The sequence below is a fragment of the Metopolophium dirhodum genome, chromosome 1 (assembly GCF_019925205.1).
Source record: "Metopolophium dirhodum isolate CAU chromosome 1, ASM1992520v1, whole genome shotgun sequence".
NCBI lineage: Eukaryota > Metazoa > Arthropoda > Insecta > Hemiptera > Aphididae > Metopolophium > Metopolophium dirhodum.
The window spans coordinates 10919419-10942822 of NC_083560.1; the positions used below are offsets into that span (position 1 = coordinate 10919419).

Below are 23404 nucleotides of genomic sequence, written 5' to 3' on the forward strand. Positions count from 1 at the left end.
TATATTTAATAATTTGTTATCAACGTTTAATAAACCATGATTATTGATAAAGCAAGTTTTTTTATGTTATTTTTTTTTAATTTGTATAATTTTTTGAAAGTAATTGGAGTCCTGGATAACTACTTGAATATTCATAAAACTGAATATTTTAATGAAATCTACGTACAATTCCCAATAACACACCAGACATTTCAGCTCTTCCATTAACTTGTTTACCTAGTAAGTCATGATTTTGAATATTTTTCTTAGAGATCCATTTATAATAATTATTTAATATAATATTTTTAAATTTTGTATAGGAATACATGATAGTATTGACTACACTTTTTCTCCTAGAACATCAACATAACTTCCTAGTGAAAAATCTAGATATTTAGATTCTCCTTTGGGTTTCATAAGTCCTTGTAAGATTTAATCAAACAATTTTATTATATGATTACTAAAATTATATAAATATGATTTAGATTCTTCAGTTTGGTACGAAGAAATACCCAGAAACGTACGCCAACAATTGAAGAATGAGAAAGAAATTCAATTTTATCTCGCTGTGTGAAAAACATTTACTGTCACCCAGTAGTACAATCTCAAACAATGTGCAACGCGAGAAACCCTTATGGTTTGGTACACAAATTATATGAAACAATTAGTGTTAACAATCTACTTCTCAGACCTACATCTCATAAATCAAGGATAAAATGTGAGTCTATTTTGCAGTCAAAACTTATGATTACAATGTATTTTTAATTATTAATTAACAAATGTTACCAACCATTCAAAAACTGACAAAAACTAGTAGTGAAAAAAAGTATTCGAATATGTATTCTGAATATATTTTTAAAGAACTATTCGAATATGTATTCTGAATCCCTTAATTCTCATTTATTCGAATATGTATTCAGAATACAAAATTAAAGTATTGTAAAGGAATAGCTTTACGTACTCAATTCACGTATTAGTATATAAGTATTATTCTACTCGGAGAGGCAGTTCTCCTTGTGTTGTTATGGTCTATTAGGCGTAACCTCATAGTTAGAAACCACATTCTATTTTGGCAAGCTAATCAAGGGGAGCGGCCAACAACAAGTTACGAAGCGGCAGTTGCGAGAATAACAACTTATTGAACCAGCTACATCCACCTCAAGGACGCCCTGTCCATGCGCAGGATCCATCAAAGGAACCGACATCATATATAGGAGGGCTGGGAACACAGTAAAGACAGATGTACCTGGACCAGCAACGCAGAAGCGACTTCACGCCACTAGCCATATACAGGACGACTACTACTACTACTATTACCACGACGATACTATACATTTCATTTTGTTATAATAAAACATCACATTTATGTATCTAAATTTACTACTATTATTTTCAAATCATCAACATAGTGAATCCCTGAAGGGGCACCACGTAACACTGGCGCTGTCGGTAGGATATTCATTCAAAGGAGGCAACCGTCAAAGGCTACAGTCAACAAGGAGGAATTGATCACTCTTCCAAGGCGACAACTCTGAAGAAGAACCTACACAAAACAAATAAGTCATGTTGCAGCACCATCAAATTCATCAGCATCAAGGAACACCGCTTTATTTGAATCCCTGAAGGGGCAGCACGTAACAGTATTCTTTACAAGACTGACTTTAGGTATTAATAGACAGATACCTAAGGTAACTAAATTTATCTTTTTAATTACTGATTAGGATTATCTATTTAACAAATTTCCACAAATTGTTCTAATCACATTTTTATTTCAGAATTGTAACTTCATCAAAAATGTATTTTGGAGATGTGAACAATTATGATTACCATATTGATTGTACCTTTTATATTGGATTGATTGTTGTTGAAACGTCTAGTGAGTATATTTTTAAACATTCAATATAAATCAAACAAATCAAAACACTTATTGCCGTCCCACTTGAAATATCAGACTGCGGACTGTCAGTTATGCATGAATAAATTAAATAAAAGCATGACTGGTGTGGTTACAAATTGTGTTTTAAAATTATGTCTAGTGATTTGCATACCTATGTAAATGAGTGTTGGAATTAACTTATTTTACAAGTTACTGTAACAAGACTAGTTTGAAACAGCTAATAAAATTCATTAAACCTGGTATCTTTTTGTGGTAATTTCTTAATTTACTCTGTATATATATATTTTTTCATTAATTCCTAGAAGCAATCTCAATAGCATTTTGACAAAACCGTGTACATTTTTTTTTGCATATTAGAATACTACACTTGGTACCTATGTGTTGTGTAGAACATTTTCTTAGAATGCAAGAAATATCTTATAAAGTTATCTAAAATCTGTGATAATAATCTTATTAGATAGGTGCATTACCTGTTGTTTTAAATATATTATTACATACAAATAACTTTTTTTTATAGATATTGTTTGAATATTTCATAATTTCGTAAGTGTTTTTATTTTACATTCACACACATCAGACATTTGTTATAATGGATTACTAAGTAAAACACTAAATTCCGTCCCACTTTGAACCAGACTGCGGACTGTCAGTTATGCATGAATAAATTGAATTAAAAGTCAGATAATATATTAAATGCATTACTGGTGTGGTTACAAATTGTGTTTTTAAACTATGTCAGATGATTGTGATGAAATTACTGTTACCACTAGGTTTAACTTATCTTTTGTTACCTAACCTTTCTGTGTAAAGTAATTTACACAAACCTTATTATATAACGTATTGAGACATACTGTATCAGACATTTGTCACTATCTATTATTTATCTTATTGTAACTTGGGTAATGTTTTTAACTTCTCAATAATTATGATGTAATGAAAATGTTCATAAAAAAGTAACTCAAATAATTTAATTATAATTTTGATATGCAATTTGTAGCGTGCTTTACTCTATAGTCTAATAATTTCTATATATTTTCATTTCTTCATTTCTGACAAAAAAAAACAGTAGAAATCATTGATTTCATAATTATCAATTCTGTCTTTTTTAGGGATGCAATTTATCGCTATCCAGCGGCAACACACAGAACATGACACCCATTCTACACAGTCATCTTCGGGGAGACTTTGGTGCTTATTTGAATGTCGGCTACAGTATAAGCATACGTTTTCAGAATTTTTTAAGAGATAATTTTTTTAATATTCTCTGTACGTTTGAGGATTAAAGTCTAAACTGAACTCAGAACTGTCCATGGTTTTAAATGCGTAGTATATTAAATAAATTCCACAATTAAATGAATCTTTTTGTTGTGGAACGTTTTTTAAAGGGCATAGAATATGTGATAACAGTGGACATTGTTGTCTGTCGTAACCGTACATTACCTCTGATTTCAACATTTTACATACCCGTTTGAAACGAGCTATTGCTAATCGACTCTCTGTGTCATATGGATTAAATGGATCTATGATGTAACACTCTTTGGTTTTGAAATTTATAATAACTACTATAAGTGACGAGTATTAAGTAACCATGGTAGAATAACCGTACTGTCCTGAGTAAAAGTAATTTTGTTATGCACTTCACCAATTTCTCTTTTTTCCAACAGCGATCTTGCATGGTTGACTGATAAAATGTGTGTGTTTTTTAAATCCAGCTTTTTAGCATATGACATCAAACAGATGTTTACAACAAAGTTACACAACCATTCTTCCCCAGACAATGTATCAAAATCTTAGAAGTAAAGGTCGGTCAAGATGTCACAATTTTGTTCTTTATCAATTACTAACTATAAGTAACTATAAGTTCCAACTATATAATTATTATTCTCTGCCATTCGTTTGTAGCATGTCAAATCTTTAGGTAGCATATTTTTGTGTAAATCTATAGATTGCACTGATCGTTGAAACGGAGATTTATGACTGCCAGGTGTCGTAACCGATTTCATTAAAAAAATATCGCCCAATGGCTTACTCAAATCATGTACAACCATGTCGTTGTTAATTGGCTCATCAATAGTGAACCTAGTTTCATTGTCACATTCTATAACCACAACGCTTTTGATACCATCGACCACTTTGGGCTAAATGTTATTTTTATCTGCCATAATGGTCGAAGACTTTGGGATTTTTAACGACTGTGCTTTGAAAGGACGGTAGTTGGTGTGTTGGAGATGTTTGTGTTGTTTTTCTTTTTTTCCCCAACTTTCTGTTTCGTCTAAATGGTTAAGGCTAGACAATTCTGAAATTTTTCTTTTTCCCTTTTTTTTAGTTGTACTCTGTTTAGACTTACTGTCAAAATCAAGCGCACGAGTGCAATTTCCTTTTCTAATATTGTACTTCATTTGTTTGTGTACATTCGTCACACGCTGTCTCATAAGTTTTAAAAACCAGCCGCATTTAAACCTACGGTCGCCTTCTAGTATGTCTTGTTTGACTGTTTTAAACCAAGATTCAACGGTAGCATTACTCTGGCGGATTTCAATGCCATTGTTGACTTTATTATTCATAATAGGTGTCCACAGTGCTAAGAAAGGTACACACTTAGCTATAAACTCGTGTAAATATGATTCGTCATAATATTCATTAATGCTTGTATTTTCAATATTTACAGATCAATTTAAGACTTCAGATTTAACCTGTTCTATGATTGACTGAAATCTACAGAACATCATGGAATTACTCGTGTTGAATTCGCATAGAAATTTATTTATTTCCTCCAAGTGATCCTCATCTTCGTTGTTCGATTCATTTGGGAATTGGTATTTATCATTACACTTGGCTCTCATTGTACTAATGGCATTTTTGTGTCTGCTATACCATAAGGTGACAACAGTATTACTGAAAATATTTTGAACCATTGTTCAACATCTGTCAAACATCTTTTGTGTTAAAAAGTATACATATCCAATCAATAACATGATTTTTTTTGGTTTTTTCTACAGTCTTACGATGGTTTTTCTCAGATTGAAAATATGTGTAGACATGGTTTACTATAATTTTTGTGTAATGATTTGCACATTATATTTATGATGGTGACATTAGATTCGTCGTGGTTATCAACCAATACTCTGTAACACCAGTTAAGGTAGTCGAATATGGAAGTAAAACCATTCCATCCTATACACAAGGCATTCATTTGGGCATAACTGAAATCTGTCACTATATTTGTGAATACTGGCCAAGTCAGTTTGTGTTTCAAAACGAATGCTTTAAAAGCGTTCAGCCATTGTGAAATCGCAACAATGTCGTGGGCTGAACTTATCATTTCAACAACGGGACACGTGACACTTGAGCTTCTAGGTAATGGGACATTAACAACTAGAACATAGTACAGAATCCTTTTGCTGTTCTTGTCAATTTTCCTGACCACTGTACCAGTTGCATCCAAATACCCAGTTACTGGTTTTTGTTTTTTAATCAGATTTTTTAGTATGTCCAACTGCTCGTTACTATAACAGTGAACAGACGGTATGCCGATATGTTTTACAAAGTTGTTTTCTTTGTCATTACACATCAATACAATGTCATGAAAATCATCTTTATCATAATCATAAGCATTTAAGGCCTCTGATTTAATGATTTTTCTGACGATGTCATCTGATTTAATGCCTTGCAAATTAACACAATTCAACTGAGTAGGTGATGCCATGTCAGCAGCGTCCGACCTGAAAGAAAACGCTTTAGTCTTTTTTAGCGCTTCTATGTATAAGTCTCCCTGAAATCCTTTTACGTGGTTCGTGAGACCATTGTCATCTGGATTGTGATGGTAATTTAAACCAGAACTATATACTTTCGCCACAAACTTTCCGTTTTGAGGCTGGACTTTAATTCTAAAAAGTTTACACCCCTCATGGCTATAATACATGTACACATTGCAATGATTTTTAAAATATCTAACACTTTTTGCATTAACAACGCATGTATTGTTCACAGTTCTTATGCGCTTCCTAAACATAATAGGATATTTAGTCTTTTCCAAAAGTTTTTTACCGTTAATATGTGTATATAACAAAAGAGACCACTCTTCACATAAAAATGGACATTCGTCGCTATCGTATTGCTTTGGAAAACAATTTTTTGTTTCCAAAGATAGCACAATACCAGCGTTAACTGGGGTTTTCTTAAAATAGGAATTTTTAAGGGGACTTGGCACAAGTCCAACATTTTTTCTGCATTCCAATTTACTTGGTGTAACAAAATCAGATTCAACCCTTATGCTTTGTGGTAGAATTGGAGCACTACAAGGTATTAGTGGATTTCTTATCATCCAACTGCAATCACTTTGGGGCGATACACTTGTGTATTCAAGTGAAACGTGGTCTTTATGCACAAGTTCAGGCTCTGTGTGATCAGAATATGAAATGCAATTTTCAACACTAGAATTTTCATTAAAATAAACACTATTTGAATTCATATTGTTTGTGTTATCTGATGGATTACACAAAGACACATCAAAGTGTTTTTTAAATTTCCTATACACTTTAGTACGGTTGACATGATTTGCAGCTACTTTAATGTGTTTACATATGGCATTTAGAATTATGCTATTGTAATTTAAGAAATCACTAGACGTATAGTTACAATTTTCAAAAGGTGGAAAAGTGGATGTCGCTCTGCTGTACAGTAGGTTACAAGTGGGTCACTGTAATGGATGGTGTTAAATTTGAATTCAATGATATAATATCATTGTATAAGAAAAACGATTCTGAGCGAAAACGGTCAGTCAGCTTATGATTTTATCAAGTAAATTTGATGATATTATTTTGAATAAAGTAATTTATATATAACCTATTTACGTGGAGCCTTGTTTTAAATTTTCAATCCTTAGCCATAAAAGTTGAAAATTTATAAAATTAATCACAAAATAATTAATAAATTATAAATTTGATAAATGTTGTCGAAATTTGAACTTTAAATGCTTATAAAAAAAAATTGTGCCTATGTATTTTTAATATTTTTCAACTGCTATTAGAACGATATATCAGGAGCCTTATATTAAATTTTCACGCTTTTTTACCCAACAAATAAAAATTTATTGATATTTATAGAAAAAAAAACTAAAAAAATTGAAAACTGACAATGTCCGTAAACAGCTCAAAAAGAGTCAAAATATTTTCAAAATTTTATGGTTTATAGAAAATGCTAATAAAAACATTCAGTGAAATTTTCAAGTATCTACAGTTATTCGTTTTTTAATTACAATAAAATAAGAAAATTGTTACATGAGAAATCGAGTAAATATCAAATGTTGTAAAAATATAAATTTCAGACGCTCATAAAAATTTAATTTAAGTTTCTTCTAGACATTTTTTTTTTTGATAAAGGTAGACAAACTTATGAGTAATCTTATATTACATTTTCAAATCTTAGATTTAAAAAGAAAAATTTTTATGAATTCTCAACTCAAAATAATTTGCTATTTTTCGTGATTTTTCCGTATTTTGTCAAAATTTGAACTTTAAATGCTTATAAATAAAAACTGTGACTAAGAATTTTTAATTTTTTTCATTTGCCTTTGAAACAATAACCTAGGAGCCTTCTATTAAATGTTCAAGCTTTTTTACTCAACAGATAAAATTTTATTGATATTTATAGAAAAAAAAACTAAAAAAATTGAAAACTGACAATTGCCGTAAACAGCTCAAAAAGAGTCAAAATATTTTGTAAATTTTATGGTGTATAGAAAATGCTAATATAAACATTCAGTCAAAATTTCATATCCCTACGGTCATTTGTTTTAGAGTTACAACAAAAACCAAAATCGATTTTCTTGAAAACAGATTTTGCCTAAAAATTCCCGTTTTTCCTTAATTTTTCTTTTGTTTTTCAAGTCGCTTGTGAAAACTACTGGGAAATTTTACTATTGAAGAAAATCCAAGCACTTTTACTGTCTTAAAAGGTGATGACAGACACAAAAATAAAAAAAAACACACATCATTGTAAAATCAATACATTCATCGCTTCGCTGAGAATCTAATACATTTTACTATTGTACTATTCATTTCTGACACATTACATAAATCAACATTGTTCATACTTTCAATACGTTTATGAAGAGATGAAGTTTTTCTATTAATAGCATTTGCTATTGATTTTTTTAAACTATTATAATTTTCTTTATTAAAGATGATATTGCAAATATTAGTTACACAACTGTCAGAAACTGAGACATTTCCAAAATTTAAATTTGGATATTGAGTCTTAACATAATAAGCTACCTCATCCAAATTTTTTTATAAACTCATTTTAAAGCTTATAAATAATTTTTTTCTGTGTCTGAATTACAAATTTATTCCCACTTTTATCTGCCTGAGTAAGACTTCTACGACTTTTTGCTGTCTGAGTTTACCCTCTTCGACAACTAATATTATAACTAAAACTACAACTACAATTATACTTATAACTTTAACTACAACTACCACTGAAAATACTTTTTTTTGGTTTTTTTTTTCTACTTTTTTTGGGGAGTTTTTTTTTACTATAGCTAAAACAACTATTTTTTTTTTTAAATTTTAATTAAAAACTACCATTACTTTTTTTGGATTTTTTTTTTCTACTTTTTTCGGGTTTTTTTTTCAATTACAGCTAAAACTAAAACGACAATTTATTTTAATTTTAATTAAAACTACCACTCCTTTTTTTGGATTTTTTTTTTCTACTTTTTTTGGGTTTTTTTTTTTCAACTACAGCTAAAACTAAAACTATAATTTATTTTAATTTTAATTAAAACTACAACTACCACTACTTTTTTGGGGTTATTTTCTTTTTTTTAAACTACAGCTAAAACTAAAACAGCTATTTTCTTTTAAACTACAGCTGCAACTATTTTTTTTTTTTTTTGGGGGGGGGGAGAACCCCGTTTTTTTTTTTAATTACAAATATAGCTAAAATTAAAACTATCACTAATAATAACTACAACTATTATGAGAGTTGATGTGATGCTGCTGTAAATAAGGTAAGGCTGCTGTGCGGAAATCGTTTGGAAAAAGCAGGACCACAACACCTGAAAAGTTTAAAATAGATAGGTTTTAATTTTTAAAATTACAAAAATATATTATATTCAACAATTATACGCTCCTATTTTAATTCGCCATTGAGCTTGTGAATACTGTGACAATAGCAGACATAGTTATTACAATTAAAATAATTTAAGCATACAAATATTAAATAAAGTTGATTATTAATTATTACAAACAGATACAATGATGTCAAATATATTAAGTGTAGATCAGTATGCTAGTACATAAAGTATGCTAAAAGTAAGCTTAAAAGATTGCTACAGCTAAAAGTATGCTTTTACAGAATAATAAACAACGGTCAGATCGTTTGTAGAAATTTGTCACATCAATTTTATCGGGCATTTTTTGATGTTTTTCAGCTTTACAGCTTTGTAATGAACTAACGATTGGAGATAAACTTCTGAAAATCATCACTGCACTTTTCCTAGACAATGTGAATCTAACAAGACACCAAACAACGAAATCCGTTCCCAATTCCAGAAATCTACCTCGCTAAATGAAAGTCTAGCAAAAAATAACATCTATGAAAAATTAAATAATTTTTTTTTAAAAATTTTAATTCTACATTTAATATCTACTTGATAATCTCTTTTTAATGAGTTAGCAACCAACTTTCTAGCTATTCTCCTCTCATTATATTTTATATTATAGCTAGATAAATTACCTACCTTCTTATCATTACTGAGTTACATATTTATTAGTTTTCTATTTAACACAGATTCTTAAAGTTTTCAAAATTCAGACTTTTTCATTTCAGTTACAATACTTATTTGATTAAAAATCAAGAAAGTAAAATGTTGGTAAGGGATGTCGCTCTGCTGTATAGTAGGTTTCAAGTGGGTCTTTAGCCGTATAATGGATGGTCTAAAATTTGAATTTGAATTCAATATGATATAATATCATTGTAGGTATACAATATGTGTGTAATTTTGGTTATTTATAATATGTAATTTCCTCCAAATTTGAACATTAAATAACTAGATATATATATCAAAAAAAACAACTGTGATTTTTATATTTGACATTTTTTGCTTACAGAATAACCTACTTACCTGGAACCTTGTTGTAAGTGTTCAATCCTTAGCTATAAAATTTGAACATTTTATACATTACTAAAAGTTCTATTCATACATGTTATTACATAATCACCATACATAAGTGTTTTTTTTTTTTTAATATAGCCTAGCCACATTATGTTAGTTATAATTTGTAAGTATTATTTTATAGTTGTACTGATTATATTTCTTAATAATATGGAATCAGTCTAATTAACTAATTTTTTTTCAAATATAGATTTCCAATTTTTTATAAACATTTAAAGTTCACATTTTGACAAAATTTATCAACAATTTGCAAATTATTTTTTAGTAAAAATGTATTAAATGTTCAATTGTATATTTAAGCTTATACTATATAATATGCTTTTATTAAATCTGTTTTGTTTTCAAGCAATAGTTATTTCTTGAAATCAAAGTTAATTATAAAATTAAATCTTAATTAAATATACTCTGCTCAAAAATTTTAATATTTACTTTCCAAATAACTAGTACAAACATTATATCACATATTTTATTATTTTAATGTTCTTTAGAGTTTACACACAGATTTTGCCCGTCTCTTATTTAAACAATTGGTTCAAAAGCCACCTCAAGCTGTTATAACACAATATGCCATTTGTGAATCCGTGACTATTGAACAAGATTTGTTGACAAAGGCTTTACTTGTTAGGATGGTTGACTTGAGCTGTGAAAAGATGTCTATATATATTGAATTTGTTACTGATATGCTGTTTTTGAATTGGTGAATCCTACAGTACGTACATTTATTGACCATACTAATATTAACTATCAAATTTAATTAAATATGTAAATTATAGGTTTACAGGTCGTCAAACCCGTACCCATTTACAACAAGGAAACACAAACTTCTTTGAAAAAAAAAATTGGCGATTACCAAAAAGCTTCAGTGGCTGTTATTAAAATTCCTCAACTATCAACAATGGACATAATTGATGAAGACTTTTAAATAAGTATATTCTGATAGGTACCTATTTCCTATTATTTGTGTACTTATTTTTCCTATATTTCAACACACTACACATCAGAAAGTATATAATAAAAAAGAAAAGTAGGTATTTAAATCAATATAAATTATACTATCATACTTTTCATATTTGTCATATTTATAGTTTTATTGTATTTTAAAATGTTTTTAGAGTTTACACACATATTTTGCCTGTGTCTCCTTCTAAACAATTGGATCACAAGCCACCTTCAACTGTTATCACATATATGTTTGGTGAAATCGTAACTATTGTAAAGATTTTTTGATTAATGCTTAACCTGTCAGAATGGTTGGCATGAGCATGAGCTGTGAAAAGATATATTATAATATTGAAGATATTGCTGATAGGCTGTTAAAATTAGCGGGGTCCTATTGTACGTACATTTATTGATCATAGTAATAATAATTATCAAATTTAATCAAATATGTAAATTATAGGTTTACTGGTCGTTAAACCTGTTCCCACACACGGAACTTACTTCTCAACAAGGAACAACAAACTTTGAAAGAAGACTCAGCGAACACCAATTACCTTAAATTATTGCACTCTGAATCGTATTTGTCAATGGCATATTATTTACCATTATAAGAAAATTTTTATTTTTTAATTTTATTATAAAAATGTAATTTATTTAAATTCTAAATAAATTATACTATTATACTTTTCATATTTGTCGTATTTATAGTTAAATTGTAATGTAAAATTTAGAAATATATGACTAATGTGTTGTAATTTATTGTTATACTTGCAGCAGTTATTTATACATACTAAATAACTAATTAAGAAGAAATAAATTGTAATATAATATAAGATGTGACTGTAGGCATATAAAACAATTAAAAAAATTTTGTTTTTTAATCTATGGATATAACAGGACTTTAAACTAAATCTTATGTTAAATATGTTAATTTCAACTTTTTAACTTAAGTTTTACAGTTTTTTTATTTACATTTTATTATGATATAAGAGCGCGGATTTGTATGCTGTTGCATATTTATTGTTATAATTTTTCAAACGTTCAACTTTCTTGAAGATAATTCTAGCTGCTTAGATGAAGCCATACAATATTGGAGCGAATTATGAAACTTAAGGGTGAGAATATTGTTGATAGGTTTTTATTTTAAAGCTATTTTACTATGCTATAAACACTCATACCCAATTGTTCATGGGACACATTGTGTAATATCTAATTGTGTGGGTGGACATATTATATTTGTATATCGAAAGGGCACAGCCCGTTTAGTAAAAATAAATAATTATATGTTACAATCTTAAAATATCCATAACTTATTTTATAAATAAAATACAAATAAGTGCTTCCCTATAAGATTCCTTAAAATATATTTTTGCCTTTAAGTTAGATTATAATATTATGTAATATCACTAATATATTAAGACTAACGGTACAAAATTGTATCTACCGTACTCACATTTGCATGTTGCTCGTTATTAAAAGAGAGAAAACAAATGGTGCACTGATATATTTTTAAAAAAGTTTTCATTTTTTAGGCAATAAAATTTTGCTGAGCAAGAATTTAATTTCAATAACACAGAGGGCTGCAACATATTTAAATTGCAAAGAAACACATAAGTAGTTTGGACTTTAGTAGCTTTTCGGAAAGGAAATTGAATATAGTTGGATGACAGGTAAAAATTTAAAATTCATAAGTGTTTTTAAATACATCGGGCAAAACACTTCTTTTAGCATTTTATATACATTATATAGTTTTTAAAAACTGTAAATTTACACAATATCACAGCTCGATATCACAATATCCCTTGTCAGTGACTGCGCGTGTATAAGCTGCACTCGTCGCTACGCTCCTCGGCGCCGTCGTTAACCGCTCCAAAATTCGAAAATAAGTCGGGTGCAATACCCGAACTCAGTCTCGTGACCGAACTTAGCCACTACTACGACCACCCACTCCAAAGGAAAAAGGGCGATTCACTCTAATTTTTAAACTACCGATGCTAAATGTGAACTGCTGATCGTAAATTTGCTATACAAGACGGAGACGATAAAATGCCCGTGTTACGTCTTACTTAAAATTTAAATTTAAATCATAGTCCGTGGCCAGAAGTAACCACCAATTGATAATCATTGTGACTTATCACTATGTAGCACGAACTATGATAGTAATAATTGTTATCAAATAAATAATGACAAAATATTATTATTTTTTCGTTAAAGCACTCGCGAATTGCAATTATTTGAAATTTGAACAAAAATACAGACCACAGTCGTACAGAGTTTTAATAGTTCTATTCATACATATTATAACATAATCTCCATGCATAAGTGTATTGTTTTTAGTAGAACATCTGAAGTATCGCCTAGCCACATTATGTTAGTTTTAATTTGTAAGTATTATTTTCTAGTTGTACTGATTATATTTCTTAATAATATGGAATCAGTCTAATTAACTAATTTTTTTTCAAATATAGATTTCCAATTTTTTATTCGAAAATTGAATATATACGATTCTAATTTCCAGTTTTTCTACACTTAACCCAAATAAAATATTTAAGAGCTGTAACTACTGCCATGCATTACTAGGAATCGTGTTTTTAATTTTTAATAGTTAAAATACGTTTTTTTTTATTACTATTTCACAATAAGCATATATATTCAATATTTAAGTGCCACAACTGAAATAATTGCAAAACACCAATAAAAAATTGATTTATTTAGAATCAGAATAACATGAAACAAATGTATGTGTAAAAATTAGATTTCTTTTTCTCATATAGAAAAAAAGGTTTAAATCGTTATGGTCATGAAACAAATTAAATTATCATACCATGAATATGCGAATGCATAGAAATCCGCGCTCTAATCATAATAAAATGTAAATAAAAACGGTAAAACTTAAGTTAGAAAGATAAAAGCAACATATTGATCATACGATTACTTTTAAAGTTCTGTTATATTCAAAGATATGAAAAAAAATGTTCTCATTGTTTTATATGCCAACAGTTATATCTTGTATTATAATCAAATTTATTTCTTCTTACTCACTAAAAATTTCTTATTTAGTATGTACAAAAAAACTACTACAAGTATAACAATAAATTACAACACATTAGTCATATAGTTCTAAATTTTAAATTACAATTAAACTATAAATACGACAAGTATGAAAACTATGGTAGTATAACTAATAAAGATTTTAAATACTTTTTCTCCAACTATAAAATTTAAAAATAAAGTTTTCTTATAATTATAAATATGTCTTAGACAAATAGTTTTATTCAAAAAGATGATTCAGAGTGCAATTGAATGTAATTGGTATTCGCTTAGCCTTCTTTCATAGAAGTTTGTCTTTTCTTGTTGAGAAGTAAATTCCATGAATAGGAACGGGTTTGACGACCAGTAAACCTATAATTTACATATTTAATGAAATTTGATAGTTAATATTACTATGATCAGACACATCTTCTGTATAATATATCTTTTCACAGCTCATGCCAACCATTCTGACAGGTGAAGCAAGGTTTGTCAAAAAATCTTGTACAATAGTTACGATATCACAAATTTAAAATTGGATACTTGAGTGATATACTTACATAAGTGTGTGTGAATTAGACATTATTAAGTATCTAAGGCTTTTCTGGGTGAATTAAAATCATCAATTGTAAGGTCTCCATATCCTCCTTTATTCGTCTGTTCATTTTCTTCTCATTCATCGTTGGAAAAACACAATATTCTGAAAATGTCAAGTTGTAAAAAATATATAAACACAACAGAAATACATGAATAATGTTAAATAAATTTTACTTCTTAGATAAGATTTACTAGTCGTGCCCAGAGCAGTACTACCAGGGTTGCTGTAAATTATTAAAATTTATTTTATATTTTTGATTTTACTTCTATATCCCAGACAAGTGGTTTGGATTATATTTTGTGACAGCCTCTAACCATAATATCTACTAATTACTGAACCTTGTTTATAATCACTGATTGTAAAATGATTACCGCCATTATTTCCTTCTATAATCGGTTTTTGGAAATCTATATTTGTGAACAAATTAGCAAATTAGACTGACCCTATATTATTAAGAAATATAAACAGTACAACTAAAAATGAAATTGAAAATTAAAGTGACGTGGAAAGCCGATATTTTTGATGTTTTACTTAAAAGAATACACTTATGAATGATGATTTTGTTCTAAAACATATAAATACAACTCTATACGAATGTAGTCGGTATTTTTATTCAAATTTTAAATACCTAATTGAATGATTTTAAAAGTCGGTGAACGATAATATAATATTATGTTATTGTGGTTAAGTTAGGTAATCATCACAATACAGGGAGTATATATCTACGGTCCCCTTCCTGCGGTTGGCGATAGCAAATTCTTTATTTGTTCGTTCATTTTCTTCTAACTCATCGTTGGAGAAACACAATTTTCTGAAAATGTCAAGTTGTAAAAATATATAAATAAAAAAGAAATTCATGAATTATGTTAAATTAATTTTACTTCTTAGATGTAATTTATTAGTCGTGGTCAGTGTAGTACCAATATTGCTGTGAATTAGCAAAATTTATTTTTCTTCTCTAGAAATGAGCCATCTACGCTGCACCTGAAGTAAAATCTGGGGACCGCCCATGCACAAAAATTAGATCAACAGTGAGGAATTCTAAAATAATTTAAATTACAATTAAACTATAAATACGAAAAGTATGAAAATTATGATAGTATAATTAATAAAGATTTTAAATACTTTTTTCTCTTATTATAAAATTTAAAAATAAAGTTTTTTTATTATTATAAATAAGTCATTGGCAAATAATTTTATTCACAAACATGATTTAGAGTGCAATTGAAGGTAATTGGTGTTCACTTAGTCTTGCAAAATATGCAAAATATGTGTGTAAACTCTAAAAACATTATGATAATAAAATATGAAAAACAATGTTAATAGTAGGTATTTGGAAAGTAAATATTTAAATTTTTGAACAGAGTATTTTTTAATTAAGATTTACTTTTACTATTAACGTTGAAATCTAGTAATAACCATTGCATGAAAACAACTGTTTAGTGTAAGACATCTGCTAAACAACTACACATAAACTATGGACCTAAAAGATATAAGTTATAAATAAATGTGATATTATACATAAAATAAACAATTCATATTAACCTGTACCAATAATTAAGTTGTACAACTTATTAGTTTGTATCTATATGAAAGTTTAGATGTTCATAATGTTAACATGATTTTACACTTCAATAGAACTTTATTTTGTAGCAAGTTGCCACTTACTCGCAATGTCCCAAACTACAGTTTAATTGTCATAACAATCAGATCAACAGTGACGAGTTCTAAAAAAATTTTTTGTTTCTAAAAATAAATGCAGTTGATAACTGTATATTATCAACATTATTATCAATAAGGTATGGGATTTGTTAAAATGACAGTAAACAAAGAAGACTTATATTTTTAATGTGATTCCATTAAAATGTCTTATCCCCTATAGTTAGCTCAAATAAATAAAATTGATTTAAAAATTGTATGGTGTATAGAAAATGCTAAAATAACTGTTTTGCCCGATGTATTTGAAAACACCTATGAATATTCAATTTTTACCTATCATCCAACTATATTTACTTTCCTTTCAGAAAAGATACTGAAGTCCAAAGAAAAGCACTAAGCATTTATTTGTATTTTATTTTAAAAACAAGTTATGGATATTTTGAGATATTAACATATAATTTTTTATATATCAATTTATTTTAACAAAAACAGGCCTTTCTATATTCAAATATATGTCCAATCACACAATTATAGACATTATACAATGTGTCCCGTGAACTGGTGGATATGAGAGTTTAAAGCACTGTAAAATAGCTTTAAATAAAAACCTATTAACAATATTCTCACCCTTAAGTTTCATAATTTGCTCCAATATTGTATGGCTTCATCTAAGTCGGTAGAATTATCTTCGTGAAAGCCAATGTCTGAAAAATTGTCAGCATATTTGATCGACTTCCTAGCTTCTTGTATGTGGTACATCATATATTTCAGTTTTGAAAATATAAGTATAATCCACTATATGAACTAAAAAAAAAAACCATTTAAAATCTGATACTCAAGTAATATACTTACATAAGTGTATAAGAATTAGACATTATTAAGTTTTTAATGATTTTCTGGGTCAATTAAATTCATCAACTTTAACGTCTCTAAATCCTTTATTTGTCTGTTCATTTTCTTCAAACTCATCGCTGGAGAAATATAATTTTCTGAAAATGTCAAGTTGTAAAAAATATCTAAATACCGAATTCATGAATTATATTAAAAGACCTTACCTCATGGATGCGATTTACTAATCGTGCTCAGAATAGTACCAATGATGCTGTAAATTACTAAAATTTATTTTACGACCCTACCCCAGACAAATGGTTTGGATTATGTTTTGAGAGCATTGTTTACAATCACTAATTATGAAATAATCCGCAGATACTATGTCAGATTGAAATTGGGATAATTTAATTTGAAGATGTTAAGCCATTCTTTCCTTCTATTTTCATTTTTTGGAAATCTATAGTTGTGAACAAATTAGCTAATTAGACCAACTCCATATTATTAAGAAATATAATCAGTACAACTAGAAAATAATACTTACAAATTAAAACTAACATAATGTGGCTAGGCGATACTTCAGATGTTTTACTAAAAACAATATACTTATGCATGGTGGTTATGCAATAATATGTATGAATAGAATTATGAGAAATCTGTACGTCTGTGGTGTGTATTTTTGTTCAAATTTTAAATGATCGCAATTCGCCAGTGATTCAAACGTCAGCAAATGAAAAAATAATAATATTATGTTGTTATTTATTTGATAACAATTATTAATATTATAGTTTGTGGTACATAGTGATAAGTCACAATGATTATTGGTGGTTACTTATAGCCACGGACTAAGATTTAAACTTTAAATTTAAGTAAGATGTAACACGGGCTGTTAGATTTGATCTATCAGAGCAGTTCACATTAAGCATTGTCAGTTTAAAAATTGGAGTGAATTGGCCTTTTATGAAACTATTTTTTTTGTGTCTGTGCATACGATAAGTCGTAGTAATGGCTAAGCCAAAGCCTAAAATTAAGATATTTTGCTACTGCACACCTAATTCCGCACCAAAATATTTTTAAATAAACAACATAGACCTAGTAGTTTACATACCACATATTACTTCATTTCATAATTTGTTTTTGCTATTTATTAATAATTAGTTATAATATATACAATATAAGAAAAGGTGGGTAAGTAGATTTCGCTCAGATGCACAGTAGGTTACAAGTAGGTCACTGTAATGGATGGTGTTAAATTTGAATTGAATGATAGGTAATATTACTATAATCAATAAATGTACATACTTTGTAGGACACCTCAAAGTTTTTAACAGCCTATCAGCAACATCTTCAATATAATATATCTTTTCAGAGCTCACCACCACACAGCTTTGGCAACATTCTGACAGGTGAAGCCAGGTTTGTCCAAAAATCTTGTTCAATAGTTACGAGATATCACAAATGACATGTGTGATAACAGCTGAATGTGGCTTTTGATCCAATTGTTCAGAACAAGACACAAACAAAATATGTGTATCAACTCTAAAAAACATTATAATAATTAAATATGTGATACAATGTATTAGTAGGTAATTGGAAAGTAAATATTTAAATTTTTGAATTAAGATTTAATTTTACTATTAACATTGAAATCTAGCAGTAACCATTGCTTGAAAACAACCTTAAGTATAAGTCACATTTACTAAACAACAACACATAGACGATGGACCTGAAAGATGTCTATACATATAAAATCAAAATTCCACTTAGTCACTGATCGCTGTAACTCAATAACTACGCAACGTACAAACTTGAAATTTGGAATAGAGGTTCTTCTCATATTTTCACCGTGCAATAAGAAAGGATTTGCCAAAAATTCGCATTTTAAAGAGGTTCTCAATAGGGACATTGAAGTTTTATTTTTATTTATTAGTAGTTCCCATTGGTTACAGTCAACAGTTGAAATTATTTGTGTTTATAAGCTTTCATCAAATTGAATTTTAAAAATTGCCTACCAAGGTGATTGGTGAAAGAGTTGTCATTTGTCCGTGATCCGACGTAGTTGGATCACCTACCAGGGTGGCTGAATTACAATTTCTGCAGGCTGCAGCATGGTACACCCAAAAGTAGTTGCACAATCATAATTTTAATAAGATTCGCCTTCTTTTTACGGGTAATAAAGTGCTATAAAAATTAATTTACCATTAATACCACTAGAAACATTTCAATACGTTTTCATTAACCGTTTTTATATTCACTCACCGATCACATAAATAATCGATAAAATTTAAATAAAAAATTATACATATCATCGTCCGAAAAAGAAACAAACAACCAATCACGGGTGCAGTTATGACGGGTCGGCTAGAGGGAGGTAGACCCTAGGCTAACAGCGGTAATTATATAGTCACAATCATAACTATGATTATCATATGAAGAAAAACCAAGTTCGGAGGAAAGGAAATTACTAGTTTACTAGTTTCAACAATTATATATAATAGTCTAAAGTAAATTATGGTTCATCAATACTCAGTAAATCTAACTTCGTACACATTCCTGACATCCTAACATTTGAAATTAGCCATCTATGCTGTATCTGTTTAAAATCTGGGGACCGCCTATGCACAACAATCAGATCAACAGTGATAAGTTATAAAATAATTTTTTGTTTCTAAAAACAAATGTAGTTAATAACCGTATATTATCATCATTATTATCAATTAGGTATGGGATTTGTAAAAAATATAGTGAATAAAGAAAACTAATAATTTAAATGTAATTCCAAAATGTTTTTATCCCTATAGCTATCTCAAAAAGAGTAAAATTGTTTTAAAAATTGTACAATGTATAGAAAATTCTAAAAGAACTATTTTGACCAATGTATATGAAAACACCTATGAATTTTCCATTTTTGAATTTTAAATTTTTACCTGTCATCCAACTATATTCAATTTCCTTTCCGAAAAGCTACTAAAGTCCAAACTAGTTATGTGTTTCTTGGCAATTTAAATATGTTGCGGCCCTCTGTGTTATTGAAATTAGATTCTTGCTCAGCAAAATTGTATTGCCTAAAAAATGAAAACTTTGTTAAAAATATACCAGTGCCCCATTTGTTTTCTCTCTTTGAATAACGAGCAACATGCAAATGTGAGTACGGTAGATACAATTTTGTACCGTTAGTCTTAATATATTAGAGTGATATTACATAATATTATAATCTAACTTAGAGGCAAAAATATATTTTAAGGAATCTTATAGGGAAGCACTTATTTGTATTTTATTTATAAAACAAGTTAGGGATATTTTAAGATTATAACATATAATTATTTATTTATTAATTAATTTAATTTTGACTAAACAGGTTGAGCTGTTTCGATATACAAATACGAGTCTAATATGTGTCTACGCACACAATTAGATATTATACAATGTGTCCAGTGAATAAGAGGGTATGTTAGTTAATAGCACAGTAGAGTAGCTTTAAAATAAAAACCTATCAACAATATTCTCACTTTTAAGTTTCATAATTTGCTCCAATATTGTATGGCTTCATCTTAGTCGGTAGAATTATCTTCAAGAAAGTCAACGTTTGAAAAATTGTCAATACATTGGCTCAAATTCCTAGTTTCTTGTATGTGGTACATCATATATTTCAATTTTGAAAACAATAAGTATAATCCACTGTATGAACTGAAAACGATAAACCACTAATAATTTTTGGTTTTGGCGAACATTTGAAATCGGAGACTTAAGTAATATACATACATAAGTGTATGTGAATTAGACATTATTAAGTATCTAATGCTTTTCTGGATGAATTAAATTCTTCAACTTTAACGTCTCCAAATCCTTTATTTGTCTGTTCATTTTCTTCAAACCCATCGTTGGAGAAATATAATTTTCAAAATATACAAACACCTAATTCATGAATTATGTTAAATGCATTTTATCTCTTAGATACGATTTACTAACCGTGCTCAAAGTAGTACCAATGTTGCTGTAAATGACTAAAATGTAATTTACTTCTCTATTCCAGACAAGTGGTTTGGATTATGTTTTAAGACAGCCTCTCTGACCATGTTTACTAGTTTACTGAGCATTGTTTACAATCATTAATTGTGAAATGATTACCGCGGAATCTATGCCAGGTAGACATCGGTATAATCATTTAATTCGAAGATTTTTAGCCATTGTTTCCTTCTATTTCATTGATTTTTTGGAAATCTATATTTGTGAACAAATCAGCAAATTAGACTGACTCCATATTATTAAGAAATATAATCAGTACAACTAGATAATAATACTTACAAATGAAAATTAACGCAATGTGACGAGGCGATACTTTGGATGTTTTACTAAAATGAATACACTTTCGCATGATGATTTTGTACTAAAACGTATGAATAGAACTGTGTACGACTGTAGTCTGTATTTTAGTTCAGATTTCAAAGAATCACGATTCCCGAGTGATTCAATAAACGTCGGCAAACAAAAAAATAGTAACATTATCATGTTGTTATTTATCTGATAACAATTATTACTATCATAGTTCGTGGTACGTGATAAGTCAGAATGATAAGAATGATTATCAATTGGTGGTGACTTCTGGTCGGCGGCGGGTATTAAACTTATAATTTATTTAACTTGGTGTCTGAAATACATCTGATTTCTGGTAACATACTTATTAATTTAACCGTTACTTTTAGGCTTTGACAGTTTTCTATCGAAAAAAAACCTGTGGGGGTTGTAACACCCAAAACCTCCCCCCTGCTTTTAAATACCACTTACCATGTAAGTGAGGTAGTGAGGTAACTTTTATAATTATTTTAAATCACTAAAAACAATAAAAGCCTATGTGTGTAGAAAATTGAAAAATATTTAAAAATGTTTGTAGTATTTCACATGTTACGTCCCAACCGACGTCGATATATACATCAACGCAGAAATGAAATACGCGATGTACTAGGTATGATGAATTTTTATTAATGTTGTACAAAATTACAATGTTATAATATTGTATTATGGTGTAAAAGAGTGGTGTTACGACTCTTAAAATAGAATTTAAACTGTGAGTGGTGTTACGACCTGACTCTGAGTGTCCCTAAACGTCTGAAGAGCTCTTGTCCTGGGCTTCTATATATATATGATTGTGTCCTTTGGAGTGGGTGGTCGTAGTAGTGGCTAAGCTCGGTCATGAGACAGAGTTCGGGTCTTGTATTTGGTATGCTGGTCGACTCGCATCCTTAGTATGGGTGTTGGCTTTCCAGGAAAGATCAATGGCGGATCCAGGGCTTAATTTTGGCGGAGGCATGGAGGGGGTGAAAGTACAAAAAGTATATACATTTGCTACAAAATTGGCTAAACACAGTGTAAAACAAAGGGAAACTACGGCGATTGAGGGGGACAATGCCTCCTTTGCCCTCCCCTGGATCCGCCACTGGGAAACATACGTATGACGACACCTTCTATAGTTTAATTGTTTTTCCTACGATTGCAACGACCTCTGCTATTGTTATACTATACTAATTGTCTTACCTATTAGTTATAGTGTCAAATCACTCAAATATTATTAGAAACGTGCGGCGCGCTGTACATAGTTATATATTATTACATAAAAACAGTAGGTTATCAACATCAATTAGAATATAATTTATGTAACAAAATAGTTTATAGAATATTCAAGTTTTTACAAAAAACAAATTTAATTATGTTTAGAAAATAATATTGGGTTTGTTAAATAAACTGTTATAATTTATAATATTATATTATATGTATATTATTATGTATTCTGTAGATCCTTTTAGTTATATTTATTAAATAAAAAATAACTAACTAATTCTTTAAAATCCGATTTATGATTATGATAATCAGTTTAATTTTTTTAATATCTTAACTTATTTTAGAATTAAAATAAATAACAATACATATTTAAAATTATTAATTTTGCTGATATGTATAGCATATACTTACACCTATACTTAATTATACCCATAATATTATTATAAAATATAAGAATGGTAGTAATAAACTGGTTGAAATTTTACAATAACACAAACACAAAAAAAACAAGCCATTGACATTAGAAAGGTTTACGTAGATTTGATTTTCATTATATACATATACGATCATCAAAAACTGATGAATCGACAAATAATTGATATAGAGCGCTCGCCACTCAAAAATACAATTAATATTATGTGTATAAATGCAGACATGCAGTATATGTATAAATATATAATGTAAATATCAGTCATCACGCATTCGCACCAAAACAGTGATAAATCTTCAAAACAGGTAA

At 28.8% G+C, this 23404-nt stretch overlaps 4 long non-coding RNA genes and 1 pseudogene across 4 annotated transcripts; 4 read left to right on the top strand and 1 right to left on the bottom strand.

The window, feature by feature from the left end:
* The first annotated feature begins 108 nt into the window (after nt 1-108).
* On the top strand, nt 109-726 carry LOC132933946 (uncharacterized). The gene is made up of 3 exons (XR_009662962.1): nt 109-219; nt 300-404; nt 465-726. It is a non-coding gene; the product is annotated as an uncharacterized LOC132933946 (long non-coding RNA).
* An 836-nt stretch (nt 727-1562) lies between these two features.
* Nucleotides 1563-3084, top strand: LOC132933544 (uncharacterized). Its single transcript, XR_009662900.1, has 3 exons — nt 1563-1667; nt 1755-1855; nt 2986-3084. It is a non-coding gene; the product is annotated as an uncharacterized LOC132933544 (long non-coding RNA).
* Nucleotides 3085-3922: 838 nt separating this feature from the next.
* Nucleotides 3923-4588, top strand: LOC132934294 (uncharacterized; annotated as a pseudogene).
* A 6053-nt stretch (nt 4589-10641) lies between these two features.
* LOC132933571 (uncharacterized) lies at nt 10642-11602 on the top strand. Its single transcript, XR_009662903.1, has 4 exons — nt 10642-10764; nt 10829-11079; nt 11168-11390; nt 11455-11602. It is a non-coding gene; the product is annotated as an uncharacterized LOC132933571 (long non-coding RNA).
* Nucleotides 11603-14012: 2410 nt separating this feature from the next.
* On the bottom strand, nt 14013-21567 carry LOC132935265 (uncharacterized). The gene is made up of 14 exons (XR_009663199.1): nt 21415-21567; nt 21079-21330; nt 20872-21024; nt 20619-20796; nt 20037-20174; nt 18412-18648; nt 17654-17773; nt 17337-17569; nt 16909-17270; nt 15504-15663; nt 15251-15433; nt 14796-15029; nt 14585-14724; nt 14013-14396 (listed from the first exon to the last, which is right to left on the bottom strand). It is a non-coding gene; the product is annotated as an uncharacterized LOC132935265 (long non-coding RNA).
* Nucleotides 21568-23404: the final 1837 nt, after the last annotated feature.